At 54.9% G+C, this 27,830-nt stretch overlaps 29 non-coding genes across 29 annotated transcripts; all 29 read right to left on the reverse strand.

Moving 5' to 3' along the window:
* Nucleotides 1-652: 652 nt before the first annotated feature.
* On the reverse strand, nucleotides 653-771 carry LOC126155222 (5S ribosomal RNA). Its single transcript, XR_007532729.1, has one exon. It is a non-coding gene; the product is annotated as a 5S ribosomal RNA (ribosomal RNA).
* An 854-nt stretch (nucleotides 772-1,625) lies between these two features.
* LOC126155081 (5S ribosomal RNA) lies at nucleotides 1,626-1,745 on the reverse strand. Its single transcript, XR_007532597.1, has one exon. It is a non-coding gene; the product is annotated as a 5S ribosomal RNA (ribosomal RNA).
* Nucleotides 1,746-2,591: 846 nt separating this feature from the next.
* Nucleotides 2,592-2,710, reverse strand: LOC126155657 (5S ribosomal RNA). The gene has a single exon (XR_007533105.1). It is a non-coding gene; the product is annotated as a 5S ribosomal RNA (ribosomal RNA).
* Nucleotides 2,711-3,559: 849 nt separating this feature from the next.
* LOC126154897 (5S ribosomal RNA) lies at nucleotides 3,560-3,679 on the reverse strand. The gene has a single exon (XR_007532426.1). It is a non-coding gene; the product is annotated as a 5S ribosomal RNA (ribosomal RNA).
* Nucleotides 3,680-4,527: 848 nt separating this feature from the next.
* On the reverse strand, nucleotides 4,528-4,647 carry LOC126154899 (5S ribosomal RNA). The gene has a single exon (XR_007532428.1). It is a non-coding gene; the product is annotated as a 5S ribosomal RNA (ribosomal RNA).
* An 842-nt stretch (nucleotides 4,648-5,489) lies between these two features.
* On the reverse strand, nucleotides 5,490-5,609 carry LOC126155098 (5S ribosomal RNA). Its single transcript, XR_007532613.1, has one exon. It is a non-coding gene; the product is annotated as a 5S ribosomal RNA (ribosomal RNA).
* An 847-nt stretch (nucleotides 5,610-6,456) lies between these two features.
* On the reverse strand, nucleotides 6,457-6,575 carry LOC126155659 (5S ribosomal RNA). Its single transcript, XR_007533106.1, has one exon. It is a non-coding gene; the product is annotated as a 5S ribosomal RNA (ribosomal RNA).
* Nucleotides 6,576-7,412: 837 nt separating this feature from the next.
* Nucleotides 7,413-7,532, reverse strand: LOC126154900 (5S ribosomal RNA). Its single transcript, XR_007532429.1, has one exon. It is a non-coding gene; the product is annotated as a 5S ribosomal RNA (ribosomal RNA).
* Nucleotides 7,533-8,379: 847 nt separating this feature from the next.
* LOC126154782 (5S ribosomal RNA) lies at nucleotides 8,380-8,498 on the reverse strand. Its single transcript, XR_007532318.1, has one exon. It is a non-coding gene; the product is annotated as a 5S ribosomal RNA (ribosomal RNA).
* Nucleotides 8,499-9,339: 841 nt separating this feature from the next.
* On the reverse strand, nucleotides 9,340-9,459 carry LOC126155099 (5S ribosomal RNA). Its single transcript, XR_007532614.1, has one exon. It is a non-coding gene; the product is annotated as a 5S ribosomal RNA (ribosomal RNA).
* An 854-nt stretch (nucleotides 9,460-10,313) lies between these two features.
* On the reverse strand, nucleotides 10,314-10,432 carry LOC126155660 (5S ribosomal RNA). The gene has a single exon (XR_007533107.1). It is a non-coding gene; the product is annotated as a 5S ribosomal RNA (ribosomal RNA).
* Nucleotides 10,433-11,278: 846 nt separating this feature from the next.
* Nucleotides 11,279-11,398, reverse strand: LOC126154902 (5S ribosomal RNA). The gene has a single exon (XR_007532430.1). It is a non-coding gene; the product is annotated as a 5S ribosomal RNA (ribosomal RNA).
* Nucleotides 11,399-12,246: 848 nt separating this feature from the next.
* Nucleotides 12,247-12,366, reverse strand: LOC126155100 (5S ribosomal RNA). Its single transcript, XR_007532615.1, has one exon. It is a non-coding gene; the product is annotated as a 5S ribosomal RNA (ribosomal RNA).
* An 854-nt stretch (nucleotides 12,367-13,220) lies between these two features.
* Nucleotides 13,221-13,339, reverse strand: LOC126155661 (5S ribosomal RNA). Its single transcript, XR_007533108.1, has one exon. It is a non-coding gene; the product is annotated as a 5S ribosomal RNA (ribosomal RNA).
* An 846-nt stretch (nucleotides 13,340-14,185) lies between these two features.
* On the reverse strand, nucleotides 14,186-14,305 carry LOC126154903 (5S ribosomal RNA). The gene has a single exon (XR_007532431.1). It is a non-coding gene; the product is annotated as a 5S ribosomal RNA (ribosomal RNA).
* An 841-nt stretch (nucleotides 14,306-15,146) lies between these two features.
* LOC126154904 (5S ribosomal RNA) lies at nucleotides 15,147-15,266 on the reverse strand. The gene has a single exon (XR_007532432.1). It is a non-coding gene; the product is annotated as a 5S ribosomal RNA (ribosomal RNA).
* An 848-nt stretch (nucleotides 15,267-16,114) lies between these two features.
* Nucleotides 16,115-16,233, reverse strand: LOC126155806 (5S ribosomal RNA). Its single transcript, XR_007533243.1, has one exon. It is a non-coding gene; the product is annotated as a 5S ribosomal RNA (ribosomal RNA).
* An 843-nt stretch (nucleotides 16,234-17,076) lies between these two features.
* LOC126155662 (5S ribosomal RNA) lies at nucleotides 17,077-17,195 on the reverse strand. The gene has a single exon (XR_007533109.1). It is a non-coding gene; the product is annotated as a 5S ribosomal RNA (ribosomal RNA).
* Nucleotides 17,196-18,041: 846 nt separating this feature from the next.
* LOC126154905 (5S ribosomal RNA) lies at nucleotides 18,042-18,161 on the reverse strand. Its single transcript, XR_007532433.1, has one exon. It is a non-coding gene; the product is annotated as a 5S ribosomal RNA (ribosomal RNA).
* An 841-nt stretch (nucleotides 18,162-19,002) lies between these two features.
* On the reverse strand, nucleotides 19,003-19,122 carry LOC126154906 (5S ribosomal RNA). Its single transcript, XR_007532434.1, has one exon. It is a non-coding gene; the product is annotated as a 5S ribosomal RNA (ribosomal RNA).
* An 848-nt stretch (nucleotides 19,123-19,970) lies between these two features.
* On the reverse strand, nucleotides 19,971-20,089 carry LOC126155807 (5S ribosomal RNA). Its single transcript, XR_007533244.1, has one exon. It is a non-coding gene; the product is annotated as a 5S ribosomal RNA (ribosomal RNA).
* An 842-nt stretch (nucleotides 20,090-20,931) lies between these two features.
* LOC126155299 (5S ribosomal RNA) lies at nucleotides 20,932-21,051 on the reverse strand. The gene has a single exon (XR_007532800.1). It is a non-coding gene; the product is annotated as a 5S ribosomal RNA (ribosomal RNA).
* Nucleotides 21,052-21,899: 848 nt separating this feature from the next.
* On the reverse strand, nucleotides 21,900-22,018 carry LOC126155663 (5S ribosomal RNA). The gene has a single exon (XR_007533110.1). It is a non-coding gene; the product is annotated as a 5S ribosomal RNA (ribosomal RNA).
* Nucleotides 22,019-22,860: 842 nt separating this feature from the next.
* LOC126155241 (5S ribosomal RNA) lies at nucleotides 22,861-22,980 on the reverse strand. The gene has a single exon (XR_007532746.1). It is a non-coding gene; the product is annotated as a 5S ribosomal RNA (ribosomal RNA).
* An 848-nt stretch (nucleotides 22,981-23,828) lies between these two features.
* LOC126155664 (5S ribosomal RNA) lies at nucleotides 23,829-23,947 on the reverse strand. The gene has a single exon (XR_007533111.1). It is a non-coding gene; the product is annotated as a 5S ribosomal RNA (ribosomal RNA).
* An 843-nt stretch (nucleotides 23,948-24,790) lies between these two features.
* On the reverse strand, nucleotides 24,791-24,910 carry LOC126155102 (5S ribosomal RNA). The gene has a single exon (XR_007532617.1). It is a non-coding gene; the product is annotated as a 5S ribosomal RNA (ribosomal RNA).
* An 853-nt stretch (nucleotides 24,911-25,763) lies between these two features.
* Nucleotides 25,764-25,882, reverse strand: LOC126155665 (5S ribosomal RNA). Its single transcript, XR_007533112.1, has one exon. It is a non-coding gene; the product is annotated as a 5S ribosomal RNA (ribosomal RNA).
* An 843-nt stretch (nucleotides 25,883-26,725) lies between these two features.
* On the reverse strand, nucleotides 26,726-26,845 carry LOC126155103 (5S ribosomal RNA). The gene has a single exon (XR_007532618.1). It is a non-coding gene; the product is annotated as a 5S ribosomal RNA (ribosomal RNA).
* Nucleotides 26,846-27,698: 853 nt separating this feature from the next.
* LOC126155666 (5S ribosomal RNA) lies at nucleotides 27,699-27,817 on the reverse strand. The gene has a single exon (XR_007533113.1). It is a non-coding gene; the product is annotated as a 5S ribosomal RNA (ribosomal RNA).
* Between the last annotated feature and the right edge of the window lie 13 nt (nucleotides 27,818-27,830).

Raw genomic sequence — 27,830 nt, forward strand, 5'->3', positions numbered from 1 at the left:
AGACGCACTGCTGCTCGTTGCACCCCCTGTCATTCGCTGGGCGCGTTCAGCCTTCGACACTAGCGGAGGACGCATCTTGTCCCTGGTGTTCAGCGGAGGGCCTGTGCGGGGTGTGGCAGTGTCGTGCTGGAGGGCCCACTGGTAGCGATGTGGGCTTCCTCGCCTCGCCTCGCCTCGCCTCGCCGCGCCTCACACCAGGTGTCTGCGTTGTTTGCAGTGCATTCGCACCATTCCTATCCCTGTCCCTGTCCCCGTCCCGACTTGTCCCGACTTTGCTCGACTGCCGCTCGCTTCCGCTCGGGTCGTGGTCCATATGACAGCGCAAGCACGACAAACGTCTGCGGGACGAGACGAGACGAGACGAGACGACTAAGGATTAAATTCGTGGTTACAAATCAAATTTGGAACTCTACACTCCTACACAACAATAGGCGGTGACGTATTTCAGAAATCACCTGCCGATTCGTACTGTTTTGTCGTTTTCAAAGTCTTCTTGGCAAACTTGGTTAGCACATTCTCCCTCAAACTGAGTTAATTACTGCATTTTCGTACCATTACAGTAGTTTAAAAGGCTTAAGGAAGCATCTTTGTCACAACAGAAAGGTAGTTTGAAAATTGGGCTGGCGACATGACAAAAAAAAAACGGGAAGGGAGCCAACAGCACCCGGGTTTCCCAGGCGGTCACCCATCCAAGTACTAGCCGTGCCCGATGATGCTTAACTTCGGTGATCGGACGAGAACCTGTGTATTCATCATGGTATGGCCGTTGGCGCTCATCTAATGTAGGAGCACGGCAGAATTCGCGTTCGGCTTTTCTCCCCACACAAAATGTTAGTTTTCGGCCGCATTTGACGAAAGCGCTTCCTTCCGCAACCGCCAGTTCCTCGAGGACGGCGCGGGGAGGCGCGCCCGGCGTCCCAGCAGAGTGACGGCCGAATTGGCGGGCGCACCGCCGCGTGTGTGAGACGCACTGCTGCTCGTTGCACCCCCTGTCATTCGCTGGGCGCGTGCAGCCTTCGACGCTAGCGGAGGACGCACCTTGTCCCTGGTGTTCAGCGGAGGGCCTGTGCGGGGTGTGGCAATGTCGTGCTGGAGGGCCCACTGGTAGCGATGTGGGCTTCCTCGCTTCGCCTCGCCTCGCCTCGCCTCGGCTCGCCTCGCCTCACACCAGGTGTCTGCGTAGTTTGCAGTGCATTCGCACCATTCCTATCCCTGTCCCTGTCCCCGTCCCGACTTGTCCCGACTTTGCTCGACTGCCGCTCGCTGCCGCTCGGGTCGTGGTCCATATGACAGCGCAAGGACGACAAACGTCTGCGGGACGAGACGAGACGAGACGAGACGACTAAGGAATAAATTCGTGGTTACAAATCAAATTTGGAACTCTACATTCCAACACAACAATAGGCGGTGACGTATTTCAGAAATCACCTGCCAATTCGTACTGTTTTGTCGTTTTCAAAGTCTTCTTGGCAAACTTGGTTAGCACATTCTCCCTCAAACTGAGTTAATTACTGCATTTTCGTACCATTACAGTAGTTTAAAAGGCTTAAGGAAGCATCTTTGTCACAACAGAAACGTAGTTTGAAAATTGGGCTGGCGACATAACAAAAAAAAAACGGGAAGGGAGCCAACAGCACCCGGGTTTCCCCAGGCGGTCACCCATCCAAGTACTAGCCGGGCCCGATGATGCTTAACTTCGGTGATCGGACGAGAACCGGTGTATTCATCATGGTATGGCCGCTGGCGCTCATCTAATGTAGGAGCACGGCAGAATTCGCGTTCGGCTTTTCTCACAACAACAAAATGTTAGTTTTCGGCCGCATTTGACGAAAGCGCTTCCTTCCGCAACCGCCAGTTCCTCGAGGACGGCGCGGGGAGGCGCGCCCGGCGTCCCAGCAGAGTGACGGCCGAATTGGCGGGCGCACCGCCGCGTGTGTGAGACGCACTGCTGCTCGTTGCACCCCCTGTCATTCGCTGGGCGCGTTCAGCCTTCGACACTAGCGGAGGACGCATCTTGTCCCTGGTGTTCAGCGGAGGGCCTGTGCGGGGTGTGGCAGTGTCGTGCTGGAGGGCCCACTGGTAGCGATGTGGGCTTCCTCGCCTCGCCTCGCCTCGCCTCGCCGCGCCTCACACCAGGTGTCTGCGTAGTTTGCAGTGCATTCGCACCATTCCTATCCCTGTCCCTGTCCCCGTCCCGACTTGTCCCGACTTTGCTCGACTGCCGCTCGCTGCCGCTCGGGTCGTGGTCCATATGACAGCGCAAGCACGACAAACGTCTGCGGGACGAGACGAGACGAGACGAGACGACTAAGGATTAAATTCGTGGTTACAAATCAAATTTGGAACTCTACACTCCTACACAACAATAGGCGGTGACGTATTTCAGAAATCACCTGCCGATTCGTACTGTTTTGTCGTTTTCAAAGTCTTCTTGGCAAACTTGGTTAGCACATTCTCCCTCAAACTGAGTTAATTACTGCATTTTCGTACCATTACAGTAGTTTAAAAGGCTTAAGGAAGCATCTTTGTCACAACAGAAAGGTAGTTTGAAAATTGGGCTGGCGACATGACAAAAAAAAAAACAGGAAGGGAGCCAACAGCACCCGGGTTTCCCAGGCGGTCACCCATCCAAGTACTAGCCGGGCCCGATGATGCTTAACTTCGGTGATCGGACGAGAACCGGTGTATTCATCATGGTATGGCCGTTGGCGCTCATCTAATGTAGGAGCACGGCAGAATTCGCGTTCGGCTTTTCTCACAACACACAAAATGTTAGTTTTCGGCCGCATTTGACGAAAGCGCTTCCTTCCGCAACCGCCAGTTCCTCGAGGACGGCGCGGGGAGGCGCGCCCGGCGTCCCAGCAGAGTGACGGCCGAATTGGCGGGCGCACCGCCGCGTGTGTGAGACGCACTGCTGCTCGTTGCACCCCCTGTCATTCGCTGGGCGCGTTCAGCCTTCGACACTAGCGGAGGACGCATCTTGTCCCTGGTGTTCAGCGGAGGGCCTGTGCGGGGTGTGGCAGTGTCGTGCTGGAGGGCCCACTGGTAGCGATGTGGGCTTCCTCGCCTCGCCTCGCCTCGCCTCGCCGCGCCTCACACCAGGTGTCTGCGTTGTTTGCAGTGCATTCGCACCATTCCTATCCCTGTCCCTGTCCCCGTCCCGACTTGTCCCGACTTTGCTCGACTGCCGCTCGCTGCCGCTCGGGTCGTGGTCCATATGACAGCGCAAGCACGACAAACGTCTGCGGGACGAGACGAGACGAGACGAGACGACTAAGGATTAAATTCGTGGTTACAAATCAAATTTGGAACTCTACACTCCTACACAACAATAGGCGGTGACGTATATCAGAAATCACCTGCCAATTCGTACTGTTTTGTCGTTTTCAAAGTCTTCTTGGCAAACTTGGTTAGCACATTCTCCCTCAAACTGAGTTAATTACTGCATTTTCGTACCATTACAGTAGTTTAAAAGGCTTAAGGAAGCATCTTTGTCACAACAGAAACGTAGTTTGAAAATTGGGCTGGCGACATAACAAAAAAAAAAAAACGGGAAGGGAGCCAACAGCACCCGGGTTTCCCCAGGCGGTCACCCATCCAAGTACTAGCCGGGCCCGATGATGCTTAACTTCGGTGATCGGACGAGAACCGGTGTATTCATCATGGTATGGCCGTTGGCGCTCATCTAATGTAGGAGCACGGCAGAATTCGCATTCGGCTTTTCTCACAACACACAAAATGTTAGTTTTCGGCCGCATTTGACGAAAGCGCTTCCTTCCGCAACCGCCAGTTCCTCGAGGACGGCGCGGGGAGGCGCGCCCGGCGTCCCAGCAGAGTGACGGCCGAATTGGCGGGCGCACCGCCGCGTGTGTGAGACGCACTGCTGCTCGTTGCACCCCCTGTCATTCGCTGGGCGCGTTCAGCCTTCGACACTAGCGGAGGACGCATCTTGTCCCTGGTGTTCAGCGGAGGGCCTGTGCGGGGTGTGGCAGTGTCGTGCTGGAGGGCCCACTGGTAGCGATGTGGGCTTCCTCGCCTCGCCTCGCCTCGCCTCGCCGCGCCTCACACCAGGTGTCTGCGTTGTTTGCAGTGCATTCGCACCATTCCTATCCCTGTCCCTGTCCCCGTCCCGACTTGTCCCGACTTTGCTCGACTGCCGCTCGCTGCCGCTCGGGTCGTGGTCCATATGACAGCGCAAGCACGACAAACGTCTGCGGGACGAGACGAGACGAGACGAGACGACTAAGGATTAAATTCGTGGTTACAAATCAAATTTGGAACTCTACACTCCTACACAACAATAGGCGGTGACGTATTTCAGAAATCACCTGCCGATTCGTACTGTTTTGTCGTTTTCAAAGTCTTCTTGGCAAACTTGGTTAGCACATTCTCCCTCAAACTGAGTTAATTACTGCATTTTCGTACCATTACAGTAGTTTAAAAGGCTTAAGGAAGCATCTTTGTCACAACAGAAAGGTAGTTTGAAAATTGGGCTGGCGACATAACAAAAAAAAAAAACGGGAAGGGAGCCAACAGCACCCGGGTTTCCCCAGGCGGTCACCCATCCAAGTACTAGCCGGGCCCGATGATGCTTAACTTCGGTGATCGGACGAGAACCGGTGTATTCATCATGGTATGGCCGTTGGCGCTCATCTAATGTAGGAGCACGGCAGAATTCGCATTCGGCTTTTCTCACAACACACAAAATGTTAGTTTTCGGCCGCATTTGACGAAAGCGCTTCCTTCCGCAACCGCCAGTTCCTCGAGGACGGCGCGGGGAGGCGCGCCCGGCGTCCCAGCAGAGTGACGGCCGAATTGGCGGGCGCACCGCCGCGTGTGTGAGACGCACTGCTGCTCGTTGCACCCCCTGTCATTCGCTGGGCGCGTTCAGCCTTCGACACTAGCGGAGGACGCATCTTGTCCCTGGTGTTCAGCGGAGGGCCTGTGCGGGGTGTGGCAGTGTCGTGCTGGAGGGCCCACTGGTAGCGATGTGGGCTTCCTCGCCTCGCCTCGCCTCGCCTCGCCGCGCCTCACACCAGGTGTCTGCGTTGTTTGCAGTGCATTCGCACCATTCCTATCCCTGTCCCTGTCCCCGTCCCGACTTGTCCCGACTTTGCTCGACTGCCGCTCGCTGCCGCTCGGGTCGTGGTCCATATGACAGCGCAAGCACGACAAACGTCTGCGGGACGAGACGAGACGAGACGACTAAGGAATAAATTCGTGGTTACAAATCAAATTTGGAACTCTACATTCCTACTCAACAATAGGCGGTGACGTATTTCAGAAATCACCTGCCAATTCGTACTGTTTTGTCGTTTTCAAAGTCTTCTTGGCAAACTTGGTTAGCACATTCTCCCTCAAACTGAGTTAATTACTGCATTTTCGTACCATTACAGTAGTTTAAAAGGCTTAAGGAAGCAACTTTGTCACAACAGAAACGTAGTTTGAAAATTGGGCTGGCGACATAACAAAAAAAAAAACGGGAAGGGAGCCAACAGCACCCGGGTTTCCCCAGGCGGTCACCCATCCAAGTACTAGCCGGGCCCGATGATGCTTAACTTCGGTGATCGGACGAGAACCGGTGTACTCATCATGGTATGGCCGTTGGCGCTCATCTAATGTAGGAGCACGGCAGAATTCGCGTTCGGCTTTTCTCACAACACACAAAATGTTAGTTTTCGGCCGCATTTGACCAAAGCGCTTCCTTCCGCAACCGCCAGTTCCTCGAGGACGGCGCGGGGAGGCGCGCCCGGCGTCCCAGCAGAGTGACGGCCGAATTGGCGGGCGCACCGCCGCGTGTGTGAGACGCACTGCTGCTCGTTGCACCCCCTGTCATTCGCTGGGCGCGTTCAGCCTTCGACACTAGCGGAGGACGCATCTTGTCCCTGGTGTTCAGCGGAGGGCCTGTGCGGGGTGTATCAGTGTCGTGCTGGAGGGCCCACTGGTAGCGATGTGGGCTTCCTCGCCTCGCCTCGCCTCGCCTCGCCGCGCCTCACACCAGGTGTCTGCGTTGTTTGCAGTGCATTCGCACCATTCCTATCCCTGTCCCTGTCCCCGTCCCGACTTGTCCCGACTTTGCTCGACTGCCGCTCGCTGCCGCTCGGGTCGTGGTCCATATGACAGCGCAAGGACGACAAACGTCTGCGGGACGAGACGAGACGAGACGAGACGACTAAGGAATAAATTCGTGGTTACAAATCAAATTTGGAATTCTACATTCCAACACAACAATAGGCGGTGACGTATTTCAGAAATCACCTGCCAATTCGTACTGTTTTGTCGTTTTCAAAGTCTTCTTGGCAAACTTGGTTAGCACATTCTCCCTCAAACTGAGTTAATTACTGCATTTTCGTACCATTACAGTAGTTTAAAAGGCTTAAGGAAGCATCTTTGTCACAACAGAAACGTAGTTTGAAAATTGGGCTGGCGACATAACAAAAAAAAAAACGGGAAGGGAGCCAACAGCACCCGGGTTTCCCAGGCGGTCACCCATCCAAGTACTAGCCGGGCCCGATGATGCTTAACTTCGGTGATCGGACGAGAACCGGTGTATTCATCATGGTATGGCCGTTGGCGCTCATCTAATGTAGGAGCACGGCAGAATTCGCGTTCGGCTTTTCTCACAACACACAAAATGTTAGTTTTCGGCCGCATTTGACGAAAGCGCTTCCTTCCGCAACCGCCAGTTCCTCGAGGACGGCGCGGGGAGGCGCGCCCGGCGTCCCAGCAGAGTGACGGCCGAATTGGCGGGCGCACCGCCGCGTGTGTGAGACGCACTGCTGCTCGTTGCACCCCCTGTCATTCGCTGGGCGCGTTCAGCCTTCGACACTAGCGGAGGACGCATCTTGTCCCTGGTGTTCAGCGGAGGGCCTGTGCGGGGTGTGGCAGTGTCGTGCTGGAGGGCCCACTGGTAGCGATGTGGGCTTCCTCGCCTCGCCTCGCCTCGCCTCGCCGCGCCTCACACCAGGTGTCTGCGTTGTTTGCAGTGCATTCGCACCATTCCTATCCCTGTCCCTGTCCCCGTCTCGACTTGTCCCGACTTTGCTCGACTGCCGCTCGGGTCGTGGTCCATATGACAGCGCAAGCACGACAAACGTCTGCGGGACGAGACGAGACGAGACGAGACGACTAAGGATTAAATTCGTGGTTACAAATCAAATTTGGAACTCTACACTCCTACACAACAATAGGCGGTGACGTATTTCAGAAATCACCTGCCGATTCGTACTGTTTTGTCGTTTTCAAAGTCTTCTTGGCAAACTTGGTTAGCACATTCTCCCTCAAACTGAGTTAATTACTGCATTTTCGTACCATTACAGTAGTTTAAAAGGCTTAAGGAAGCATCTTTGTCACAACAGAAACGTAGTTTGAAAATTGGGCTGGCGACATAACAAAAAAAAAAACGGGAAGGGAGCCAACAGCACCCGGGTTTCCCCAGGCGGTCACCCATCCAAGTACTAGCCGGGCCCGATGATGCTTAACTTCGGTGATCGGACGAGAACCGGTGTATTCATCATGGTATGGCCGTTGGCGCTCATCTAATGTAGGAGCACGGCAGAATTCGCATTCGGCTTTTCTCACAAGACACAAAATGTTAGTTTTCGGCCGCATTTGACGAAAGCGCTTCCTTCCGCAACCGCCAGTTCCTCGAGGACGGCGCGGGGAGGCGCGCCCGGCGTCCCAGCAGAGTGACGGCCGAATTGGCGGGCGCACCGCCGCGTGTGTGAGACGCACTGCTGCTCGTTGCACCCCCTGTCATTCGCTGGGCGCGTTCAGCCTTCGACACTAGCGGAGGACGCATCTTGTCCCTGGTGTTCAGCGGAGGGCCTGTGCGGGGTGTGGCAGTGTCGTGCTGGAGGGCCCACTGGTAGCGATGTGGGCTTCCTCGCCTCGCCTCGCCTCGCCTCGCCGCGCCTCACACCAGGTGTCTGCGTAGTTTGCAGTGCATTCGCACCATTCCTATCACTGTCCCTGTCCCCGTCCTGACTTGTCCCGACTTTGCTCGACTGCCGCTCGCTGCCGCTCGGGTCGTGGTCCATATGACAGCGCAAGCACGACAAACGTCTGCGGGACGAGACGAGACGAGACGAGACGACTAAGGATTAAATTCGTGGTTACAAATCAAATTTGGAACTCTACACTCCTACACAACAATAGGCGGTGACGTATATCAGAAATCACCTGCCGATTCGTACTGTTTTGTCGTTTTCAAAGTCTTCTTGGCAAACTTGGTTAGCACATTCTCCCTCAAACTGAGTTAATTACTGCATTTTCGTACCAGTACAGTAGTTTAAAAGGCTTAAGGAAGCATCTTTGTCACAACAGAAAGGTAGTTTGAAAATTGGGCTGGCGACATGACAAAAAAAAAAACGGGAAGGGAGCCAACAGCACCCGGGTTTCCCAGGCGGTCACCCATCCAAGTACTAGCCGGGCCTGATGATGCTTAACTTCGGTGATCGGACGAGAACCGGTGTATTCATCATGGTATGGCCGTTGGCGCTCATCTAATGTAGGAGCACGGCAGAATTCGCGTTCGGCTTTTCTCACAACACACAAAATGTTAGTTTTCGGCCGCATTTGACGAAAGCGCTTCCTTCCGCAACCGTCAGTTCCTCGAGGACGGCGCGGGGAGGCGCGCCCGGCGTCCCAGCAGAGTGACGGCCGAATTGGCGGGCGCACCGCCGCGTGTGTGAGACGCACTGCTGCTCGTTGCACCCCCTGTCATTCGCTGGGCGCGTGTAGCCTTCGACACTAGCGGAGGACGCATCTTGTCCCTGGTGTTCAGCGGAGGGCCTGTGCGGGGTGTGGCAGTGTCGTGCTGGAGGGCCCACTGGTAGCGATGTGGGCTTCCTCGCCTCGCCTCGCCTCGCCTCGCCGCGCCTCACACCAGGTGTCTGCGTAGTTTGCAGTGCATTCGCACCATTCCTATCTCTGTCCCTGTCCCCGTCCCGACTTGTCCCGACTTTGCTCGACTGCCGCTCGCTGCCGCTCGGGTCGTGGTCCATATGACAGCGCAAGCACGACAAACGTCTGCGGGACGAGACGAGACGAGACGACTAAGGAATAAATTCGTGGTTACAAATCAAATTTGGAACTCTACATTCCTACTCAACAATAGGCGGTGACGTATTTCAGAAATCACCTGCCAATTCGTAATGTTTTGTCGTTTTCAAAGTCTTCTTGGCAAACTTGGTTAGCACATTCTCCCTCAAACTGAGTTAATTACTGCATTTTCGTACCATTACAGTAGTTTAAAAGGCTTAAGGAAGCATCTTTGTCACAACAGAAACGTAGTTTGAAAATTGGGCTGGCGACATAACAAAAAAAAAACGGGAAGGGAGCCAACAGCACCCGGGTTTCCCCAGGCGGTCACCCATCCAAGTACTAGCCGGGCCCGATGATGCTTAACTTCGGTGATCGGACGAGAACCGGTGTACTCATCATGGTATGGCCGTTGGCGCTCATCTAATGTAGGAGCACGGCAGAATTCGCGTTCGGCTTTTCTCACAACACACAAAATGTTAGTTTTCGGCCGCATTTGACCAAAGCGCTTCCTTCCGCAACCGCCAGTTCCTCGAGGACGGCGCGGGGAGGCGCGCCCGGCGTCCCAGCAGAGTGACGGCCGAATTGGCGGGCGCACCGCCGCGTGTGTGAGACGCACTGCTGCTCGTTGCACCCCCTGTCATTCGCTGGGCGCGTTCAGCCTTCGACACTAGCGGAGGACGCATCTTGTCCCTGGTGTTCAGCGGAGGGCCTGTGCGGGGTGTATCAGTGTCGTGCTGGAGGGCCCACTGGTAGCGATGTGGGCTTCCTCGCCTCGCCTCGCCTCGCCTCGCCGCGCCTCACACCAGGTGTCTGCGTTGTTTGCAGTGCATTCGCACCATTCCTATCCCTGTCCCTGTCCCCGTCCCGACTTGTCCCGACTTTGCTCGACTGCCGCTCGCTGCCGCTCGGGTCGTGGTCCATAAGACAGCGCAAGCACGACAAACGTCTGCGGGACGAGACGAGACGAGACGAGACGAGACGACTAAGGAATAAATTCGTGGTTACAAATCAAATTTGGAACTCTACACATCCTACACAACAATAGGCGGTGACGTATTTCAGAAATCACCTGCCGATTCGTACTGTTTTGTCGTTTTCAAAGTCTTCTTGGCAAACTTGGTTAGCACATTCTCCCTCAAACTGAGTTAATTACTGCATTTTCGTACCATTACAGTAGTTTAAAAGGCTTAAGGAAGCATCTTTGTCACAACAGAAAGGTAGTTTGAAAATTGGGCTGGCGACATTACAAAAAAAAAAAACAGGAAGGGAGCCAACAGCACCCGGGTTTCCCAGGCGGTCACCCATCCAAGTACTAGCCGGGCCCGATGATGCTTAACTTCGGTGATCGGACGAGAACCGGTGTATTCATCATGGTATGGCCGTTGGCGCTCATCTAATGTAGGAGCACGGCAGAATTCGCGTTCGGCTTTTCTCACAACACACAAAATGTTAGTTTTCGGCCGCATTTGACGAAAGCGCTTCCTTCCGCAACCGCCAGTTCCTCGAGGACGGCGCGGGGAGGCGCGCCCGGCGTCCCAGCAGAGTGACGGCCGAATTGGCGGGCGCACCGCCGCGTGTGTGAGACGCACTGCTGCTCGTTGCACCCCCTGTCATTCGCTGGGCGCGTGTAGCCTTCGACACTAGCGGAGGACGCATCTTGTCCCTGGTGTTCAGCGGAGGGCCTGTGCGGGGTGTGGCAGTGTCGTGCTGGAGGGCCCACTGGTAGCGATGTGGGCTTCCTCGCCTCGCCTCGCCTCGCCTCGCCTCTACTCACACCAGGTGTCTGCGTAGTTTGCAGTGCATTCGCACCATTCCTATCCCTGTCCCTGTCCCCGTCCCGACTTGTCCCGACTTTGCTCGACTGCCGCTCGCTGCCGCTCGGGTCGTGGTCCATATGACAGCGCAAGCACGACAAACGTCTGCCGGACGAGACGAGACGAGACGAGACGACTAAGGAATAAATTCGTGGTTACAAATCAAATTTGGAACTCTACATTCCAACACAACAATAGGCGGTGACGTATTTCAGAAATCACCTGCCAATTCGTACTGTTTTGTCGTTTTCAAAGTCTTCTTGGCAAACTTGGTTAGCACATTCTCCCTCAAACTGAGTTAATTACTGCATTTTCGTACCATTACAGTAGTTTAAAAGGCTTAAGGAAGCATCTTTGTCACAACAGAAACGTAGTTTGAAAATTGGGCTGGCGACATAACAAAAAAAAAACGGGAAGGGAGCCAACAGCACCCGGGTTTCCCCAGGCGGTCACCCATCCAAGTACTAGCCGGGCCCGATGATGCTTAACTTCGGTGATCGGACGAGAACCGGTGTATTCATCATGGTATGGCCGTTGGCGCTCATCTAATGTAGGAGCACGGCAGAATTCGCGTTCGGCTTTTCTCACAACACACAAAATGTTAGTTTTCGGCCGCATTTGACGAAAGCGCTTCCTTCCGCAACCGCCAGTTCCTCGAGGACGGCGCGGGGAGGCGCGCCCGGCGTCCCAGCAGAGTGACGGCCGAATTGGCGGGCGCACCGCCGCGTGTGTGAGACGCACTGCTGCTCGTTGCATCCCCTGTCATTCGCTGGGCGCGTTCAGCCTTCGACACTAGCGGAGGACGCATCTTGTCCCTGGTGTTCAGCGGAGGGCCTGTGCGGGGTGTGGCAGTGTCGTGCTGGAGGGCCCACTGGTAGCGATGTGGGCTTCCTCGCCTCGCCTCGCCTCGCCTCGCCGCGCCTCACACCAGGTGTCTGCGTAGTTTGCAGTGCATTCGCACCATTCCTATCCCTGTCCCTGTCCCCGTCCCGACTTGTCCCGACTTTGCTCGACTGCCGCTCGCTGCCGCTCGGGTCGTGGTCCATATGACAGCGCAAGGACGACAAACGTCTGCGGGACGAGACGAGACGAGACGAGACGACTAAGGAATAAATTCGTGGTTACAAATCAAATTTGGAACTCTACATTCCAACACAACAATAGGCGGTGACGTATTTCAGAAATCACCTGCCAATTCGTACTGTTTTGTCGTTTTCAAAGTCTTCTTGGCAAACTTGGTTAGCACATTCTCCCTCAAACTGAGTTAATTACTGCATTTTCGTACCATTACAGTAGTTTAAAAGGCTTAAGGAAGCATCTTTGTCACAACAGAAAGGTAGTTTGAAAATTGGGCTGGCGACATTACAAAAAAAAAAAACAGGAAGGGAGCCAACAGCACCCGGGTTTCCCCAGGCGGTCACCCATCCAAGTACTAGCCGGGCCCGATGATGCTTAACTTCGGTGATCGGACGAGAACCGGTGTACTCATCATGGTATGGCCGTTGGCGCTCATCTAATGTAGGAGCACGGCAGAATTCGCGTTCGGCTTTTCTCACAACACACAAAATGTTAGTTTTCGGCCGCATTTGACGAAAGCGCTTCCTTCCGCAACCGCCAGTTCCTCGAGGACGGCGCGGGGAGGCGCGCCCGGCGTCCCAGCAGAGTGACGGCCGAATTGGCGGGCGCACCGCCGCGTGTGTGAGACGCACTGCTGCTCGTTGCACCCCCTGTCATTCGCTGGGCGCGTTCAGCCTTCGACACTAGCGGAGGACGCATCTTGTCCCTGGTGTTCAGCGGAGGGCCTGTGCGGGGTGTATCAGTGTCGTGCTGGAGGGCCCACTGGTAGCGATGTGGGCTTCCTCGCCTCGCCTCGCCTCGCCTCGCCGCGCCTCACACCAGGTGTCTGCGTAGTTTGCAGTGCATTCGCACCATTCCTATCCCTGTCCCTGTCCCCGTCCCGACTTGTCCCGACTTTGCTCGACTGCCGCTCGCTGCCGCTCGGGTCGTGGTCCATATGACAGCGCAAGCACGACAAACGTCTGCGGGACGAGACGAGACGAGACGAGACGAGACGACTAAGGAATAAATTCGTGGTTACAAATCAAATTTGGAACTCTACACATCCTACACAACAATAGGCAGTGACGTATTTCAGAAATCACCTGCCGATTCGTACTGTTTTGTCGTTTTCAAAGTCTTCTTGGCAAACTTGGTTAGCACATTCTCCCTCAAACTGAGTTAATTACTGCATTTTCGTACCATTACAGTAGTGTAAAAGGCTTAAGGAAGCATCTTTGTCACAACAGAAAGGTAGTTTGAAAATTGGTCTGGCGACATTACAAAAAAAAAAAACAGGAAGGGAGCCAACAGCACCCGGGTTTCCCAGGCGGTCACCCATCCAAGTACTAGCCGGGCCCGATGATGCTTAACTTCGGTGATCGGACGAGAACCGGTGTATTCATCATGGTATGGCCGTTGGCGCTTATCTAATGTAGGAGCACGGCAGAATTCGCGTTCGGCTTTTCTCCCAACACACAAAATGTTAGTTTTCGGCCGCATTTGACGAAAGCGCTTCCTTCCGCAACCGCCAGTTCCTCGAGGACGGCGCGGGGAGGCGCGCCCGGCGTCCCAGCAGAGTGACGGCCGAATTGGCGGGCGCACCGCCGCGTGTGTGAGACGCACTGCTGCTCGTTGCACCCCCTGTCATTCGCTGGGCGCGTGTAGCCTTCGACACTAGCGGAGGACGCATCTTGTCCCTGGTGTTCAGCGGAGGGCCTGTGCGGGGTGTGGCAGTGTCGTGCTGGAGGGCCCACTGGTAGCGATGTGGGCTTCCTCGCCTCGCCTCGCCTCGCCTCGCCTCTACTCACACCAGGTGTCTGCGTAGTTTGCAGTGCATTCGCACCATTCCTATCCCTGTCCCTGTCCCCGTCCCGACTTGTCCCGACTTTGCTCGACTGCCGCTCGCTGCCGCTCGGGTCGTGGTCCATATGACAGCGCAAGCACGACAAACGTCTGCCGGACGAGACGAGACGAGACGAGACGACTAAGGAATAAATTCGTGGTTACAAATCAAATTTGGAACTCTACATTCCAACACAACAATAGGCGGTGACGTATTTCAGAAATCACCTGCCAATTCGTACTGTTTTGTCGTTTTCAAAGTCTTCTTGGCAAACTTGGTTAGCACATTCTCCCTCAAACTGAGTTAATTACTGCATTTTCGTACCATTACAGTAGTTTAAAAGGCTTAAGGAAGCATCTTTGTCACAACAGAAACGTAGTTTGAAAATTGGGCTGGCGACATAACAAAAAAAAAACGGGAAGGGAGCCAACAGCACCCGGGTTTCCCCAGGCGGTCACCCATCCAAGTACTAGCCGGGCCCGATGATGCTTAACTTCGGTGATCGGACGAGAACCGGTGTATTCATCATGGTATGGCCGTTGGCGCTCATCTAATGTAGGAGCACGGCAGAATTCGCGTTCGGCTTTTCTCACAACACACAAAATGTTAGTTTTCGGCCGCATTTGACCAAAGCGCTTCCTTCCGCAACCGCCAGTTCCTCGAGGACGGCGCGGGGAGGCGCGCCCGGCGTCCCAGCAGAGTGACGGCCGAATTGGCGGGCGCACCGCCGCGTGTGTGAGACGCACTGCTGCTCGTTGCACCCCCTGTCATTCGCTGGGCGCGTGTAGCCTTCGACACTAGCGGAGGACGCATCTTGTCCCTGGTGTTCAGCGGAGGGCCTGTGCGGGGTGTGGCAGTGTCGTGCTGGAGGGCCCACTGGTAGCGATGTGGGCTTCCTCGCCTCGCCTCGCCTCGCCTCGCCGCGCCTCACACCAGGTGTCTGCGTAGTTTGCAGTGCATTCGCACCATTCCTATCCCTGTCCCTGTCCCCGTCCCGACTTGTCCCGACTTTGCTCGACTGCCGCTCGCTGCCGCTCGGGTCGTGGTCCATATGACAGCGAAAGCACGTTAAACGTCTGCGGGACGAGACGAGACGAGACGACTAAGGAATAAATTCGTGGTTACAAATCAAATTTGGAACTCTACATTCCTACTCAACAATAGGCGGTGACGTATTTCAGAAATCACCTGCCAATTCGTACTGTTTTGTCGTTTTCAAAGTCTTCTTGGCAAACTTGGTTAGCACATTCTCCCTCAAACTGAGTTAATTACTGCATTTTCGTACCATTACAGTAGTTTAAAAGGCTTAAGGAAGCATCTTTGTCACAACAGAAACGTAGTTTGAAAATTGGGCTGGCGACATAACAAAAAAAAAACGGGAAGGGAGCCAACAGCACCCGGGTTTCCCCAGGCGGTCACCCATCCAAGTACTAGCCGGGCCCGATGATGCTTAACTTCGGTGATCGGACGAGAACCGGTGTATTCATCATGGTATGGCCGTTGGCGCTCATCTAATGTAGGAGCACGGCAGAATTCGCGTTCGGCTTTTCTCACAACACACAAAATGTTAGTTTTCGGCCGCATTTGACGAAAGCGCTTCCTTCCGCAACCGCCAGTTCCTCGAGGACGGCGCGGGGAGGCGCGCCCGGCGTCCCAGCAGAGTGACGGCCGAATTGGCGGGCGCACCGCCATGTGTGTGAGACGCACTGCTGCTCGTTGCACCCCCTGTCATTCGCTGGGCGCGTTCAGCCTTCGACACTAGCGGAGGACGCATCTTGTCCCTGGTGTTCAGCGGAGGGCCTGTGCGGGGTGTGGCAGTGTCGTGCTGGAGGGCCCACTGGTAGCGATGTGGGCTTCCTCGCCTCGCCTCGCCTCGCCTCGCCGCGCCTCACACCAGGTGTCTGCGTAGTTTGCAGTGCATTCGCACCATTCCTATCCCTGTCCCTGTCCCCGTCCCGACTTGTCCCGACTTTGCTCGACTGCCGCTCGCTGCCGCTCGGGTCGTGGTCCATATGACAGCGCAAGGACGACAAACGTCTGCGGGACGAGACGAGACGAGACGAGACGACTAAGGAATAAATTCGTGGTTACAAATCAAATTTGGAACTCTACATTCCAACACAACAATAGGCGGTGACGTATTTCAGAAATCACCTGCCAATTCGTACTGTTTTGTCGTTTTCAAAGTCTTCTTGGCAAACTTGGTTAGCACATTCTCCCTCAAACTGAGTTAATTACTGCATTTTCGTACCATTACAGTAGTTTAAAAGGCTTAAGGAAGCATCTTTGTCACAACAGAAAGGTAGTTTGAAAATTGGGCTGGCGACATTACAAAAAAAAAAAACAGGAAGGGAGCCAACAGCACCCGGGTTTCCCAGGCGGTCACCCATCCAAGTACTAGCCGGGCCCGATGATGCTTAACTTCGGTGATCGGACGAGAACCGGTGTACTCATCATGGTATGGCCGTTGGCGCTCATCTAATGTAGGAGCACGGCAGAATTCGCGTTCGGCTTTTCTCACAACACACAAAATGTTAGTTATCGGCCGCATTTGACCAAAGCGCTTCCTTCCGCAACCGCCAGTTCCTCGAGGACGGCGCGGGGAGGCGCGCCCGGCGTCCCAGCAGAGTGACGGCCGAATTGGCGGGCGCACCGCCGCGTGTGTGAGACGCACTGCTGCTCGTTGCACCCCCTGTCATTCGCTGGGCGCGTTCAGCCTTCGACACTAGCGGAGGACGCATCTTGTCCCTGGTGTTCAGCGGAGGGCCTGTGCGGGGTGTATCAGTGTCGTGCTGGAGGGCCCACTGGTAGCGATGTGGGCTTCCTCGCCTCGCCTCGCCTCGCCTCGCCGCGCCTCACACCAGGTGTCTGCGTTGTTTGCAGTGCATTCGCACCATTCCTATCCCTGTCCCTGTCCCCGTCCCGACTTGTCCCGACTTTGCTCGACTGCCGCTCGCTGCCGCTCGGGTCGTGGTCCATATGACAGCGCAAGCACGACAAACGTCTGCGGGACGAGACGAGACGAGACGACTAAGGAATAAATTCGTGGTTACAAATCAAATTTGGAACTCTACATTCCTACTCAACAATAGGCGGTGACGTATTTCAGAAATCACCTGCCAATTCGTACTGTTTTGTCGTTTTCAAAGTCTTCTTGGCAAACTTGGTTAGCACATTCTCCCTCAAACTGAGTTAATTACTGCATTTTCGTACCATTACAGTAGTGTAAAAGGCTTAAGGAAGCATCTTTGTCACAACAGAAAGGTAGTTTGAAAATTGGTCTGGCGACATTACAAAAAAAAAAAACAGGAAGGGAGCCAACAGCACCCGGGTTTCCCAGGCGGTCACCCATCCAAGTACTAGCCGGGCCCGATGATGCTTAACTTCGGTGATCGGACGAGAACCGGTGTATTCATCATGGTATGGCCGTTGGCGCTTATCTAATGTAGGAGCACGGCAGAATTCGCGTTCGGCTTTTCTCCCAACACACAAAATGTTAGTTTTCGGCCGCATTTGACGAAAGCGCTTCCTTCCGCAACCGCCAGTTCCTCGAGGACGGCGCGGGGAGGCGCGCCCGGCGTCCCAGCAGAGTGACGGCCGAATTGGCGGGCGCACCGCCGCGTGTGTGAGACGCACTGCTGCTCGTTGCACCCCCTGTCATTCGCTGGGCGCGTGTAGCCTTCGACACTAGCGGAGGACGCATCTTGTCCCTGGTGTTCAGCGGAGGGCCTGTGCGGGGTGTGGCAGTGTCGTGCTGGAGGGCCCACTGGTAGCGATGTGGGCTTCCTCGCCTCGCCTCGCCTCGCCTCGCCTCTACTCACACCAGGTGTCTGCGTAGTTTGCAGTGCATTCGCACCATTCCTATCCCTGTCCCTGTCCCCGTCCCGACTTGTCCCGACTTTGCTCGACTGCCGCTCGCTGCCGCTCGGGTCGTGGTCCATATGACAGCGCAAGCACGACAAACGTCTGCCGGACGAGACGAGACGAGACGAGACGACTAAGGAATAAATTCGTGGTTACAAATCAAATTTGGAACTCTACATTCCAACACAACAATAGGCGGTGACGTATTTCAGAAATCACCTGCCAATTCGTACTGTTTTGTCGTTTTCAAAGTCTTCTTGGCAAACTTGGTTAGCACATTCTCCCTCAAACTGAGTTAATTACTGCATTTTCGTACCATTACAGTAGTTTAAAAGGCTTAAGGAAGCATCTTTGTCACAACAGAAACGTAGTTTGAAAATTGGGCTGGCGACATAACAAAAAAAAAACGGGAAGGGAGCCAACAGCACCCGGGTTTCCCCAGGCGGTCACCCATCCAAGTACTAGCCGGGCCCGATGATGCTTAACTTCGGTGATCGGACGAGAACCGGTGTATTCATCATGGTATGGCCGTTGGCGCTCATCTAATGTAGGAGCACGGCAGAATTCGCGTTCGGCTTTTCTCACAACACACAAAATGTTAGTTTTCGGCCGCATTTGACCAAAGCGCTTCCTTCCGCAACCGCCAGTTCCTCGAGGACGGCGCGGGGAGGCGCGCCCGGCGTCCCAGCAGAGTGACGGCCGAATTGGCGGGCGCACCGCCGCGTGTGTGAGACGCACTGCTGCTCGTTGCACCCCCTGTCATTCGCTGGGCGCGTGTAGCCTTCGACACTAGCGGAGGACGCATCTTGTCCCTGGTGTTCAGCGGAGGGCCTGTGCGGGGTGTGGCAGTGTCGTGCTGGAGGGCCCACTGGTAGCGATGTGGGCTTCCTCGCCTCGCCTCGCCTCGCCTCGCCGCGCCTCACACCAGGTGTCTGCGTAGTTTGCAGTGCATTCGCACCATTCCTATCCCTGTCCCTGTCCCCGTCCCGACTTGTCCCGACTTTGCTCGACTGCCGCTCGCTGCCGCTCGGGTCGTGGTCCATATGACAGCGAAAGCACGTTAAACGTCTGCGGGACGAGACGAGACGAGACGACTAAGGAATAAATTCGTGGTTACAAATCAAATTTGGAACTCTACATTCCTACTCAACAATAGGCGGTGACGTATTTCAGAAATCACCTGCCAATTCGTACTGTTTTGTCGTTTTCAAAGTCTTCTTGGCAAACTTGGTTAGCACATTCTCCCTCAAACTGAGTTAATTACTGCATTTTCGTACCATTACAGTAGTTTAAAAGGCTTAAGGAAGCATCTTTGTCACAACAGAAACGTAGTTTGAAAATTGGGCTGGCGACATAACAAAAAAAAAACGGGAAGGGAGCCAACAGCACCCGGGTTTCCCCAGGCGGTCACCCATCCAAGTACTAGCCGGGCCCGATGATGCTTAACTTCGGTGATCGGACGAGAACCGGTGTATTCATCATGGTATGGCCGTTGGCGCTCATCTAATGTAGGAGCACGGCAGAATTCGCGTTCGGCTTTTCTCACAACACACAAAATGTTAGTTTTCGGCCGCATTTGACGAAAGCGCTTCCTTCCGCAACCGCCAGTTCCTCGAGGACGGCGCGGGGAGGCGCGCCCGGCGTCCCAGCAGAGTGACGGCCGAATTGGCGGGCGCACCGCCATGTGTGTGAGACGCACTGCTGCTCGTTGCACCCCCTGTCATTCGCTGGGCGCGTTCAGCCTTCGACACTAGCGGAGGACGCATCTTGTCCCTGGTGTTCAGCGGAGGGCCTGTGCGGGGTGTGGCAGTGTCGTGCTGGAGGGCCCACTGGTAGCGATGTGGGCTTCCTCGCCTCGCCTCGCCTCGCCTCGCCGCGCCTCACACCAGGTGTCTGCGTAGTTTGCAGTGCATTCGCACCATTCCTATCCCTGTCCCTGTCCCCGTCCCGACTTGTCCCGACTTTGCTCGACTGCCGCTCGCTGCCGCTCGGGTCGTGGTCCATATGACAGCGCAAGGACGACAAACGTCTGCGGGACGAGACGAGACGAGACGAGACGACTAAGGAATAAATTCGTGGTTACAAATCAAATTTGGAACTCTACATTCCAACACAACAATAGGCGGTGACGTATTTCAGAAATCACCTGCCAATTCGTACTGTTTTGTCGTTTTCAAAGTCTTCTTGGCAAACTTGGTTAGCACATTCTCCCTCAAACTGAGTTAATTACTGCATTTTCGTACCATTACAGTAGTTTAAAAGGCTTAAGGAAGCATCTTTGTCACAACAGAAAGGTAGTTTGAAAATTGGGCTGGCGACATTACAAAAAAAAAAAACAGGAAGGGAGCCAACAGCACCCGGGTTTCCCAGGCGGTCACCCATCCAAGTACTAGCCGGGCCCGATGATGCTTAACTTCGGTGATCGGACGAGAACCGGTGTACTCATCATGGTATGGCCGTTGGCGCTCATCTAATGTAGGAGCACGGCAGAATTCGCGTTCGGCTTTTCTCACAACACACAAAATGTTAGTTATCGGCCGCATTTGACCAAAGCGCTTCCTTCCGCAACCGCCAGTTCCTCGAGGACGGCGCGGGGAGGCGCGCCCGGCGTCCCAGCAGAGTGACGGCCGAATTGGCGGGCGCACCGCCGCGTGTGTGAGACGCACTGCTGCTCGTTGCACCCCCTGTCATTCGCTGGGCGCGTTCAGCCTTCGACACTAGCGGAGGACGCATCTTGTCCCTGGTGTTCAGCGGAGGGCCTGTGCGGGGTGTATCAGTGTCGTGCTGGAGGGCCCACTGGTAGCGATGTGGGCTTCCTCGCCTCGCCTCGCCTCGCCTCGCCGCGCCTCACACCAGGTGTCTGCGTTGTTTGCAGTGCATTCGCACCATTCCTATCCCTGTCCCTGTCCCCGTCCCGACTTGTCCCGACTTTGCTCGACTGCCGCTCGCTGCCGCTCGGGTCGTGGTCCATATGACAGCGCAAGCACGACAAACGTCTGCGGGACGAGACGAGACGAGACGACTAAGGAATAAATTCGTGGTTACAAATCAAATTTGGAACTCTACATTCCTACTCAACAATAGGCGGTGACGTATTTCAGAAATCACCTGCCAATTCGTACTGTTTTGTCGTTTTCAAAGTCTTCTTGGCAAACTTGGTTAGCACATTCTCCCTCAAACTGAGTTAATTACTGCATTTTCGTACCATTACAGTAGTTTAAAAGGCTTAAGGAAGCATCTTTGTCACAACAGAAACGTAGTTTGAAAATTGGGCTGGCGACATAACAAAAAAAAAAACGGGAAGGGAGCCTACAGCACCCGGGTTTCCCCAGGCGGTCACCCATCCAAGTACTAGCCGGGCCCGATGATGCTTATCTTCGGTGATCGGACGAGAACCGGTGTACTCATCATGGTATGGCCGTTGGCGCTCATCTAATGTAGGAGCACGGCAGAATTCGCGTTCGGCTTTTCTCACAACACACAAAATGTTAGTTTTCGGCCGCATTTGACGAAAGCGCTTCCTTCCGCAACCGCCAGTTCCTCGAGGACGGCGCGGGGAGGCGCGCCCGGCGTCCCAGCAGAGTGACGGCCGAATTGGCGGGCGCACCGCCGCGTGTGTGAGACGCACTGCTGCTCGTTGCACCCCCTGTCATTCGCTGGGCGCGTTCAGCCTTCGACACTAGCGGAGGACGCATCTTGTCCCTGGTGTTCAGCGGAGGGCCTGTGCGGGGTGTGGCAGTGTCGTGCTGGAGGGCCCACTGGTAGCGATGTGGGCTTCCTCGCCTCGCCTCGCCTCGCCTCGCCGCGCCTCACACCAGGTGTCTGCGTAGTTTGCAGTGCATTCGCACCATTCCTATCCCTGTCCCTGTCCCCGTCCCGACTTGTCCCGACTTTGCTCGACTGCCGCTCGCTGCCGCTCGGGTCGTGGTCCATATGACAGCGCAAGGACGACAAACGTCTGCGGGACGAGACGAGACGAGACGAGACGACTAAGGATTAAATTCGTGGTTACAAATCAAATTTGGAACTCTACATTCCAACACAACAATAGGCGGTGACGTATTTCAGAAATCACCTGCCAATTAGTACTGTTTTGTCGTTTTCAAAGTCTTCTTGGCAAACTTGGTTAGCACATTCTCCCTCAAACTGAGTTAATTACTGCATTTTCGTACCATTACAGTAGTTTAAAAGGCTTAAGGAAGCATCTTTGTCACAACAGAAAGGTAGTTTGAAAATTGGGCTGGCGACATTACAAAAAAAAAAAACAGGAAGGGAGCCAACAGCACCCGGGTTTCCCAGGCGGTCACCCATCCAAGTACTAGCCGGGCCCGATGATGCTTAACTTCGGTGATCGGACGAGAACCGGTGTATTCATCATGGTATGGCCGTTGGCGCTCATCTAGTGTAGGAGCACGGCAGAATTCGCGTTCGGCTTTTCTCACAACACACAAAATGTTAGTTATCGGCCGCATTTGACCAAAGCGCTTCCTTCCGCAACCGCCAGTTCCTCGAGGACGGCGCGGGGAGGCGCGCCCGGCGTCCCAGCAGAGTGACGGCCGAATTGGCGGGCGCACCGCCGCGTGTGTGAGACGCACTGCTGCTCGTTGCACCCCCTGTCATTCGCTGGGCGCGTTCAGCCTTCGACACTAGCGGAGGACGCATCTTGTCCCTGGTGTTCAGCGGAGGGCCTGTGCGGGGTGTATCAGTGTCGTGCTGGAGGGCCCACTGGTAGCGATGTGGGCTTCCTCGCCTCGCCTCGCCTCGCCTCGCCGCGCCTCACACCAGGTGTCTGCGTTGTTTGCAGTGCATTCGCACCATTCCTATCCCTGTCCCTGTCCCCGTCCCGACTTGTCCCGACTTTGCTCGACTGCCGCTCGCTGCCGCTCGGGTCGTGGTCCATATGACAGCGCAAGCACGACAAACGTCTGCGGGACGAGACGAGACGAGACGACTAAGGAATAAATTCGTGGTTACAAATCAAATTTGGAACTCTACATTCCTACTCAACAATAGGCGGTGACGTATTTCAGAAATCACCTGCCAATTCGTACTGTTTTGTCGTTTTCAAAGTCTTCTTGGCAAACTTGGTTATAACATTCTCCCTCAAACTGAGTTAATTACTGCATTTTCGTACCATTACAGTAGTTTAAAAGGCTTAAGGAAGCATCTTTGTCACAACAGAAACGTAGTTTGAAAATTGGGCTGGCGACATAACAAAAAAAAAAACGGGAAGGGAGCCTACAGCACCCGGGTTTCCCCAGGCGGTCACCCATCCAAGTACTAGCCGGGCCCGATGATGCTTAACTTCGGTGATCGGACGAGAACCGGTGTACTCATCATGGTATGGCCGTTGGCGCTCATCTAATGTAGGAGCACGGCAGAATTCGCGTTCGGCTTTTCTCACAACACACAAAATGTTAGTTTTCGGCCGCATTTGACGAAAGCGCTTCCTTCCGCAACCGCCAGTTCCTCGAGGACGGCGCGGGGAGGCGCGCCCGGCGTCCCAGCAGAGTGACGGCCGAATTGGCGGGCGCACCGCCGCGTGTGTGAGACGCACTGCTGCTCGTTGCACCCCCTGTCATTCGCTGGGCGCGTTCAGCCTTCGACACTAGCGGAGGACGCATCTTGTCCCTGGTGTTCAGCGGAGGGCCTGTGCGGGGTGTGGCAGTGTCGTGCTGGAGGGCCCACTGGTAGCGATGTGGGCTTCCTCGCCTCGCCTCGCCTCGCCTCGCCGCGCCTCACACCAGGTGTCTGCGTAGTTTGCAGTGCATTCGCACCATTCCTATCCCTGTCCCTGTCCCCGTCCCGACTTGTCCCGACTTTGCTCGACTGCCGCTCGCTGCCGCTCGGGTCGTGGTCCATATGACAGCGCAAGGACGACAAACGTCTGCGGGACGAGACGAGACGAGACGAGACGACTAAGGATTAAATTCGTGGTTACAAATCAAATTTGGAACTCTACATTCCAACACAACAATAGGCGGTGACGTATTTCAGAAATCACCTGCCAATTCGTACTGTTTTGTCGTTTTCAAAGTCTTCTTGGCAAACTTGGTTAGCACATTCTCCCTCAAACTGAGTTAATTACTGCATTTTCGTACCATTACAGTAGTTTAAAAGGCTTAAGGAAGCATCTTTGTCACAACAGAAAGGTAGTTTGAAAATTGGGCTGGCGACATTACAAAAAAAAAAAACAGGAAGGGAGCCAACAGCACCCGGGTTTCCCAGGCGGTCACCCATCCAAGTACTAGCCGGGCCCGATGATGCTTAACTTCGGTGATCGGACGAGAACCGGTGTATTCATCATGGTATGGCCGTTGGCGCTCATCTAATGTAGGAGCACGGCAGAATTCGCGTTCGGCTTTTCTCACAACACACAAAATGTTAGTTATCGGCCGCATTTGACCAAAGCGCTTCCTTCCGCAACCGCCAGTTCCTCGAGGACGGCGCGGGGAGGCGCGCCCGGCGTCCCAGCAGAGTGACGGCCGAATTGGCGGGCGCACCGCCGCGTGTGTGAGACGCACTGCTGCTCGTTGCACCCCCTGTCATTCGCTGGGCGCGTTCAGCCTTCGACACTAGCGGAGGACGCATCTTGTCCCTGGTGTTCAGCGGAGGGCCTGTGCGGGGTGTATCAGTGTCGTGCTGGAGGGCCCACTGGTAGCGATGTGGGCTTCCTCGCCTCGCCTCGCCTCGCCTCGCCGCGTCTCACACCAGGTGTCTGCGTTGTTTGCAGTGCATTCGCACCATTCCTATCCCTGTCCCTGTCCCCGTCCCGACTTGTCCCGACTTTGCTCGACTGCCGCTCGCTGCCGCTCGGGTCGTGGTCCATATGACAGCGCAAGCACGACAAACGTCTGCGGGACGAGACGAGACGAGACGACTAAGGAATAAATTCGTGGTTACAAATCAAATTTGGAACTCTACATTCCTACTCAACAATAGGCGGTGACGTATTTCAGAAATCACCTGCCAATTCGTACTGTTTTGTCGTTTTCAAAGTCTTCTTGGCAAACTTGGTTATAACATTCTCCCTCAAACTGAGTTAATTACTGCATTTTCGTACCATTACAGTAGTTTAAAAGGCTTAAGGAAGCATCTTTGTCACAACAGAAACGTAGTTTGAAAATTGGGCTGGCGACATAACAAAAAAAAAAAACGGGAAGGGAGCCAACAGCACCCGGGTTTCCCCAGGCGGTCACCCATCCAAGTACTAGCCGGGCCCGATGATGCTTAACTTCGGTGATCGGACGAGAACCGGTGTACTCATCATGGTATGGCCGTTGGCGCTCATCTAATGTAGGAGCACGGCAGAATTCGCGTTCGGCTTTTCTCACAACACACAAAATGTTAGTTTTCGGCCGCATTTGACCAAAGCGCTTCCTTCCGCAACCGCCAGTTCCTCGAGGACGGCGCGGGGAGGCGCGCCCGGCGTCCCAGCAGAGTGACGGCCGAATTGGCGGGCGCACCGCCGCGTGTGTGAGACGCACTGCTGCTCGTTGCACCCCCTGTCATTCGCTGGGCGCGTTCAGCCTTCGACACTAGCGGAGGACGCATCTTGTCCCTGGTGTTCAGCGGAGGGCCTGTGCGGGGTGTATCAGTGTCGTGCTGGAGGGCCCACTGGTAGCGATGTGGGCTTCCTCGCCTCGCCTCGCCTCGCCTCGCCGCGCCTCACACCAGGTGTCTGCGTTGTTTGCAGTGCATTCGCACCATTCCTATCCCTGTCCCTGTCCCCGTCCCGACTTGTCCCGACTTTGCTCGACTGCCGCTCGCTGCCGCTCGGGTCGTGGTCCATATGACAGCGCAAGCACGACAAACGTCTGCGGGACGAGACGAGACGAGACGAGACGAGACGACTAAGGAATAAATTCGTGGTTACAAATCAAATTTGGAACTCTACACATCCTACACAACAATAGGCGGTGACGTATTTCAGAAATCACCTGCCGATTCGTACTGTTTTGTCGTTTTCAAAGTCTTCTTGGCAAACTTGGTTAGCACATTCTCCCTCAAACTGAGTTAATTACTGCATTTTCGTACCATTACAGTAGTTTAAAAGGCTTAAGGAAGCATCTTTGTCACAACAGAAACGTAGTTTGAAAATTGGGCTGGCGACATTACAAAAAAAAAAACAGGAAGGGAGCCAACAGCACCCGGGTTTCCCAGGCGGTCACCCATCCAAGTACTAGCCGGGCCCGATGATGCTTAACTTCGGTGATCGGACGAGAACCGGTGTATTCATCATGGTATGGCCGTTGGCGCTTATCTAATGTAGGAGCACGGCAGAATTCGCGTTCGGCTTTTCTCCCAACACACAAAATGTTAGTTTTCGGCCGCATTTGACGAAAGCGCTTCCTTCCGCAACCGCCAGTTCCTCGAGGACGGCGCGGGGAGGCGCGCCCGGCGTCCCAGCAGAGTGACGGCCGAATTGGCGGGCGCACCGCCGCGTGTGTGAGACGCACTGCTGCTCGTTGCACCCCCTGTCATTCGCTGGGCGCGTGTAGCCTTCGACACTAGCGGAGGACGCATCTTGTCCCTGGTGTTCAGCGGAGGGCCTGTGCGGGGTGTGGCAGTGTCGTGCTGGAGGGCCCACTGGTAGCGATGTGGGCTTCCTCGCCTCGCCTCGCCTCGCCTCGCCGCGCCTCACACCAGGTGTCTGCGTTGTTTGCAGTGCATTCGCACCATTCCTATCCCTGTCCCTGTCCCCGTCCCGACTTGTCCCGACTTTGCTCGACTGCCGCTCGCTGCCGCTCGGGTCGTGGTCCATATGACAGCGCAAGCACGACAAACGTCTGCGGGACGAGACGAGACGAGACGACTAAGGAATAAATTCGTGGTTACAAATCAAATTTGGAACTCTACATTCCTACTCAACAATAGGCGGTGACGTATTTCAGAAATCACCTGCCAATTCGTACTGTTTTGTCGTTTTCAAAGTCTTCTTGGCAAACTTGGTTAGCACATTCTCCCTCAAACTGAGTTAATTACTGCATTTTCGTACCATTACAGTAGTTTAAAAGGCTTAAGGAAGCATCTTTGTCACAACAGAAACGTAGTTTGAAAATTGGGCTGGCGACATTACAAAAAAAAAAAACGGGAAGGGAGCCAACAGCACCCGGGTTTCCCCAGGCGGTCACCCATCCAAGTACTAGCCGGGCCCGATGATGCTTAACTTCGGTGATCGGACGAGAACCGGTGTACTCATCATGGTATGGCCGTTGGCGCTCATCTAATGTAGGAGCACGGCAGAATTCGCGTTCGGCTTTTCTCACAACACACAAAATGTTAGTTTTCGGCCGCATTTGACCAAAGCGCTTCCTTCCGCAACCGCCAGTTCCTCGAGGACGGCGCGGGGAGGCGCGCCCGGCGTCCCAGCAGAGTGACGGCCGAATTGGCGGGCGCACCGCCGCGTGTGTGAGACGCACTGCTGCTCGTTGCACCCCCTGTCATTCGCTGGGCGCGTTCAGCCTTCGACACTAGCGGAGGACGCATCTTGTCCCTGGTGTTCAGCGGAGGGCCTGTGCGGGGTGTATCAGTGTCGTGCTGGAGGGCCCACTGGTAGCGATGTGGGCTTCCTCGCCTCGCCTCGCCTCGCCTCGCCGCGCCTCACACCAGGTGTCTGCGTTGTTTGCAGTGCATTCGCACCATTCCTATCCCTGTCCCTGTCCCCGTCCCGACTTGTCCCGACTTTGCTCGACTGCCGCTCGCTGCCGCTCGGGTCGTGGTCCATATGACAGCGCAAGCACGACAAACGTCTGCGGGACGAGACGAGACGAGACGAGACGAGACGACTAAGGAATAAATTCGTGGTTACAAATCAAATTTGGAACTCTACACATCCTACACAACAATAGGCGGTGACGTATTTCAGAAATCACCTGCCGATTCGTACTGTTTTGTCGTTTTCAAAGTCTTCTTGGCAAACTTGGTTAGCACATTCTCCCTCAAACTGAGTTAATTACTGCATTTTCGTACCATTACAGTAGTTTAAAAGGCTTAAGGAAGCATCTTTGTCACAACAGAAAGGTAGTTTGAAAATTGGTCTGGCGACATTACAAAAAAAAAAACAGGAAGGGAGCCAACAGCACCCGGGTTTCCCAGGCGGTCACCCATCCAAGTACTAGCCGGGCCCGATGATGCTTAACTTCGGTGATCGGACGAGAACCGGTGTATTCATCATGGTATGGCCGTTGGCGCTTATCTAATGT

The sequence above is a fragment of the Schistocerca cancellata genome, unplaced genomic scaffold, assembly GCF_023864275.1.
Source record: "Schistocerca cancellata isolate TAMUIC-IGC-003103 unplaced genomic scaffold, iqSchCanc2.1 HiC_scaffold_1100, whole genome shotgun sequence".
NCBI lineage: Eukaryota > Metazoa > Arthropoda > Insecta > Orthoptera > Acrididae > Schistocerca > Schistocerca cancellata.